The sequence below is a fragment of the Apium graveolens genome, unplaced genomic scaffold (genome assembly GCF_009905375.1).
Source record: "Apium graveolens cultivar Ventura unplaced genomic scaffold, ASM990537v1 ctg551, whole genome shotgun sequence".
In the NCBI taxonomy this organism is placed as follows: Eukaryota; Viridiplantae; Streptophyta; class Magnoliopsida; order Apiales; family Apiaceae; genus Apium; species Apium graveolens.
The window spans coordinates 6,696-13,275 of NW_027418996.1; the positions used below are offsets into that span (position 1 = coordinate 6,696).

At 39.5% G+C, this 6,580-nt stretch overlaps 1 non-coding gene across 1 annotated transcript; it reads right to left on the reverse strand.

Annotated features, from left to right (window-relative positions):
* Positions 1 to 5,835: 5,835 nt before the first annotated feature.
* Positions 5,836 to 5,942, reverse strand: LOC141702690 (small nucleolar RNA R71). The gene has a single exon (XR_012567230.1). It is a non-coding gene; the product is annotated as a small nucleolar RNA R71 (small nucleolar RNA).
* Positions 5,943 to 6,580: the final 638 nt, after the last annotated feature.

The following is a 6,580-nucleotide window of genomic DNA, read 5'->3' on the forward strand; positions in this document are numbered from 1 at the left end:
CTGATGGGCTGGGCTACTGAGGTGATGGAGGATTTTAAGAGGCTGGCAGGACCAGAGTTTCCTTGGAGCTGAGTTAGAGATTTTGAGATGGAGATGTTGAGCAGTGTTGTTGGTTATGTAGTATGGACAGTAGTATGTATGTGTATCAGAAACTTTTGAGTTATATTTATAGACTAACGATGCTGACTAGTGAGTAGGTTGTTGTACCCTTTTTTATTTTACTTTCGAAGCGTCTTTACGCTTGTACTACCTAAAACTTTTGATCTATATATCAGTACCTTTTCATTTCCAACAATGTTTTACTTTATCGCACCTGTTTTACTTTACCTTATTTATTGCACCAGTATACCCTGTGATACCATGTACCCTGTTTTCCATAACTGTTTATATTCTGTAAAGAAGCATGCAATTTACTTAGTTACAACTATTTTCAAAAGAGATATTTCTATTTCACAAAACTTTTCTTTTATACAAATTTGATTCAAAAGCTAAATAAATTGATTGATTCTTTACAGAAAATGCCTCCCAGAAGAAATACCCGCACCAACACCCAGAATGAAGAAACCAACATAATACCCAAGAATGATACAAACCAGAATGTGAACCCAGGACCCATGGACCCAGCAATAGCCCAGATTCTTCAAATCTTGGCCCAACAACAGTTCACCTGGCACAACAACAGCAGAGACAGACCAATCCCCAGGTAACTTTCAAAGCTTTTTAGGCAGTAAACCCACCAGAATTTAAGGGTTCCTTAGAGCCAATTGAAGCAAATGTGTGGTTAAAGGAAATAGAGAAGGCTTTTGCCTTGGTAAAAGTGAAAGAGGAGCAGAACGTTGAATTTGCAAGTTACTATCTGAAGAATGAGGCCACCTATTGGTGGGATGGTGAAGACATTGGAAAGCACAGATGTTATTACTTGGGAAAGGTTTAAGGAATTGTTTTTAGAAAAGTATTTTCCTCAGTTTGTTCAGGATCAAATGGAGCTGAAGTTTTTAGAATTGAAGCAAGGAACATGTCGGTAACAGATTATGAGGGGAAGTTTGAGGAATTGTCAAGGTATGTGCCGTCGTATGTTGATACTGATAGAAAGAAAGCTAAGAGATTCCAGCAAGGCTTGAAGCCATGGATCAGAGGGAAGGTAGCTATTTTTGAATTGGATACCTATGCCGGGGTTGTACAGAAAGCTATGATCGCAGAGACAGAGAGTGAGATATTCCAGAAAGAAAAGGAAAGCAAGAAAAGGAAAGTTGAGGGAAGTGAGGGTCAGTCACAAACAGGGAAGTTTCCAAATTTTAAGAAGGGCAAGTTTCAGCCAGGGAGAAATTTTAATTTCAGGAGACAAAATGCAGGAGACGGAGGCCAGGGCAATCTTTCATTTAATGTGAATCAGCCGAATCAGTTGAGATTAACTTTTCCGGATTGTCAAGTTTGTGGAAAGAAGCATGGAGGAGTTTGTAATAAGTTGAATGTGGTATGTTTTAAATGCAACCAGAAAGGGCACTACTCGAGGGAGTGCCGAAATCAGCCAGCAAGAGAGCCAGCAAATAAGGATCAGCCTATCCAGAATCCAGCAGTGAAAGTTCCAGTCATTGGATTTACATGCTTTAAATGTGGGAAGCCAGGACATATGGCCAGGGATTGCAAGACACCAACCCCAGTCAGTAATGCATTAAGGATTATGGGATCTACCCCAACAGTGAATGACTCCGAGGGCTAGAGTTTTTGATATGTCGGTAAAGGATGCGATCCAGGATACGGATGTCGTGGCAGGTACGCTTAATGTCTTTATGTGCCAAAGTGTTAATAGATTCGGGAGCAACTCGATCGTTTGTTTCACAAGATTTTGTTAGTAAGTTAAATTGTCCAGTTGGGTATTTAAATGAAATAATGACTGTGAAATTAGCAAATCAAGAATGTGTAACTGTTAACCAAGTTTGTGGGAATTGCGAGATTGAGATTTCCGTAGTAAGTTTTGTGTAGATTTGATACCGTTTAAGTTAGGAGAATTTGACGTTATTAGGAATGGATTGGTTATCTAAGCATGATGCTCAGATAGATTGTCGAAATAAGAAAGTAATGGTGAAAACGCCAGACGAAAGAATAGTAACGTTCAAGGGACAGAAGCAGGTAAAGAAGTTCTTAACGATGATTCAAGCCAAGAAGTTACTACGACAAGGATGTGAGCATTTCGTAGCATATGTGATCGACAGAAGTCAGGAGCCAGCAAACTTGAAGATATTCCAGTTGTAAATGAATTTCCGGACGTATTTCCCGACGAGTTACCAGGACTTCCTCCAGATAGAGAAATTGAATTTGCAATCGACTTAGCACCTGGAACCGAACCAGTATCCAAGGCCCCGTATAGAATGGCGCCCGTTGAGATGAAAGAGTTAGCAAAGCAATTGCAAGAGCTGTTAGAGAAAGGAGTAATTAGACCCAGCGTATCCCCGTGGGGTGCATCGGTATTATTTGTCAAGAAGAAGGATGGAAGCATGAGACTGTGCATCGACTATAGGGAGCTCAACAAGTTGACGATCAAGAATAAGTATCCATTACCCAGAATTGATGATTTGTTTGACCAATTGAAGGGAGTCAAGTATTTCTCCAAAATCGATTTAAGATCGGGATATCATCAACTGAAGATCAAACCAAAGATATACCAAAGACAGCTTTCAGAACAAGGTATGGGCATTATTAATTTTTAGTGATGTCTTTTGGATTGACCAACGCCCCAGCAGCGTTTATGGACCTGATGAACAGAATTTTCAAGGAATATTTGGACAAGTTCGTTATAGTATTTATAGACGATATTTTGATCTATTCAAACGGAGGAGGATCATACGGAACATTTAAGGACAACTTTGGAGATTTTAAGGAAAAAGAAGTTATATGCTAAATTGTCGAAGTGTGAGTTTTGGCTACAGGAAGTTCAGTTCTTAGGACACATAGTCAGTAATGAAGGGATCAAAGTGGACCCGGCAAGATTGAGGCAATTATGAATTGGGAAAGACCGAGAACACCCACTGAGGTAAGAAGTTTCTTGGGATTGGCAGGATATTATCGACGATTCATTCAGAATTTCTCAAGAATTGCAACACCATTGACAAGCTTACACGAAAGAATGAAATTTATGGAATGACAAGTGCGAAGAAAGTTTTCAGGAATTAAAGCGGAGATTAATCGACACCTGTTTTGTCACTTCCAGACGATCAAGGGAATTTCATAATTTATAGCGATGCTTCCTACAAAGGATTAGGATGTGTTCTTATGCAGCACGATAAGGTGATTGCGTATGCGTCAAGGCAATTGAAACCACACGAACAGAAGTACCCTACTCATGATTTGGAGTTAGCAGCTATAGTTTTCGCTTTGAAGATTTGGAGACATTATTTGTATGGAGAAAAGTGTGAGTTTTTCACGATCACAAAAGTTTGAAATATATATTTACCCAGAAGGAACTTAATATGAGACAAAGGAGATGGTTAGAATTGATCAAAGATTATGATTGCTCGATTAATTATCATCCCGGTAAGGCGAACGTTGTAGCAGATGCGTTAAGTCGGAAGGAAAAGTTAAATGTGTTACCGTACCTGAAGATATAATATAAGAATTTCAAAAATTGGAATTGGAGATTAAAATTTGCAAGCCTGAGGAAGCAAAAGTGTACGGTATGATTTTTCAACCGAGTTATTGGAGAAAATAAAGAAATGCCAGAAAGAGGTAAAGGATCAAGATATAAATAGTTTGGTAGGTGAGGAATTATTGATAAGTGGCATTTTATACCACTTAGAACGTCTTAAAATGGCTTAAATTGGTGTCTTGAAATCAAGTATTTTGTGTATTTGATGCATTTTTCTAGTGTTTATGCATTTCAGGGTTTTAGTTGCATTTCGGGGGAGGAATCATCAAGAATAAGCCTTGGCATGTGTTCACCATTGCGAGAGGAAAGAAAAGGGCAGATTACGTGAAGAAACGGAGCGAAATCAGAATTTTTCCAGTAGAGGTCTGAGCGCCCGCTCAGCATTGCTGAGCGGCCCGCGCAGGGTCGGGAAAAAAAGATAAATTATTTTAGGACTTCTACTTCTGTTTGGTTTCCACTTCTATGTAATCTGAGTTTTATGGGACTATTATTAAGTAGATTTGAGACGTTTTCACAAGTATGGATTGAAGAAGATTGTGTTTTTACGCAAGGAGCGAAGAGATAAGGAAGAAGACCGATTTAGCACACCGCAACGAAGAGGAAGCATATATTCTTGTGATTCTTGTTTCGTTGTAACGTTGGATGCTAGTTTTCTTGCTTTGAACTTATTTACTCTTGTGACGTACTCTGTTTTAATATAATTAGTTTAGTTATTATTTTCTTGTGTTTGTTTATCATGATTTCATATGAACCCATGATGACGATAAGTGCTATTATGGGCTAATCGTGATCATGGGGTTGCAACGGATTTATTATGGAATTCTTTAGTTAATTGTTTAATACTTTAGTGTGTGATGATTGCATGATATCTAGTATTGGTTGTGCGTATTCGTCTTATGTGCGTCGCGAACATATAAGATAGGGTGTTAATCTCTTGTGAAGCGACGGTGGATCTTGAGATTTAGAACTTGCCATGCTAGCATAGGTTCATGTACGTTGTGCATGATTAGTGGGTAACTCTAACAGTTTTATTTGCCCTATGTAATCAAAAGGAATAACTTGTGCTTAAATCGTTGTGTTGTCAATTTCTGTAGACATATGGAACTCAACATAATTGATGACTATTCAACTTCTATCTTAATTGTGGATGCTTGGTAGAATGGTATTAGTACAATGAAAGTTGGCTTTTATCAGTTTCGTGTTATTCGATTAATATCATCACTGTCACATGCTAAAGGTAATAACAATGGCTATAGAAGGAAGTAATGAAGTTGTGATCTCATGAGTGTTTTATTATTGATAAATTGAAGTGTTAGTTATGATTAATTAAGTAGTTAATTATAGTTAATATTTAATCAACAATTTTAAGTGTTATATCTTAACATTGAGAAGTAATCATACATTGGTGAGTGAGTTTAATTAGACAATAATTTAGTCTGAGTCTCTGAGGGAACGAACTAGAAAGTATTCTATATTACTTGCGAACGCGTATACTTGCGTGAATATTAGCGTGTTTTTCGCCCTAACAAGTTTTTGGCGCCGCTGCCGGGGGACTCGGTATTTGTTTAGTTTATGTACTTACCATCATTGGTCATTAGGACTCAGTGATTAGGACGTAGTAGTTACTTATTTTTTCGGTTGTGTTTCAGGTACTTTAGCAAGCGTTTATGCAAACTCGTTCTCGTGCTCGCAAGAGGACTTTAGATACAGCTGAGGAGACAGACGAAGTTCTTGATATTCCGGAGAAGTTAGATTTTGAGGATTCGGATTCAGGAACTGAGCAGAAAGAACCAGTAAACATGGGAGATCGTATTGTTCAAGCTGATCCAGCTCTTATGGATTTTTCTCGGCCTAAAATTGATGACATTCAGTCAAGCATCCTTCATCCGGCTATTCAAGCTAACACCTTTGAAATCAAGCCGGGCACTATTCAGATGGTGCAGAATTCTGTTTCTTTTGGAGGAGCGGCAACTGAAGACCCCAACATGCACATAAGGAATTTTGTCGAGATCTGCAGCACTTTTAAGTATAATGGCGTGACTGATGAGGCTATCAAGTTGAGGCTTTTCCCATTCTCACTGAGGGACAAGGCTAAAGACTGGTTACATTCTGAACCAGCTGGGTCCATCACTACGTGGCAAGATCTTGCGCAAAAGTTTCTGGTGAAGTTTTATCCGATGGCAAAGACTGCTGCTATGAGGAGTGCTCTTACTCAGTTTGCGCAGCAACCTACAGAATCTATGTGCGAGGCTTGGGAACGCTACAAGGAAATGTTGAGAAAATGTCCACATCATGGAATGCCGGATTGGATGGTGATCACTGGTTTCTATAATGGTTTGGGGGCCCAATCTCGGCCCATGCTCGATGCAGCAGCTGGAGGCGCCTTATGGGCTAAAAGCTATACTGAGGCGTATAATCTTATAGAGACGATGGCTGCAAATGAGCATCAAAACCCAACTCAGAGGATGACGTCAGGCAAGGTAGCAGGTATTCTGGAAGTTGATGCAGCCACCGCTATTGCAGCCCAGCTCCAAGCGCTATCAATGAAGGTTGATTCTCTGGCTACGTATGGAGTTAATCAAATAGCTATGGTTTGTGAGCTTTGTGCAGGTTCTCATGCTACGGATCAGTGTTCTCTTGTCAATCTGTTCAGTATGTGAATAATTATCAGCGACAACAGCAGCCTGTGCCAGCGACCTATCATCCTAACAACAGAAATCATCCAAATTTCAGCTGGGGGAATAATCAGAATGCTATTCAGCCACCATATCAGCAAGGAGTGAGTAAACAGTTTAACCCACCTGGATTCCAGCAACCACAGCAGTATGCTACAAGGCAATCATATCCTCAACAGGGAAGTGCAGCTGCACCTACTAGTGCTGATTTTGAGGAACTTAAGCTGTTGTGCAAGAGTCAGGGGTTTCTATCAAGACCTTG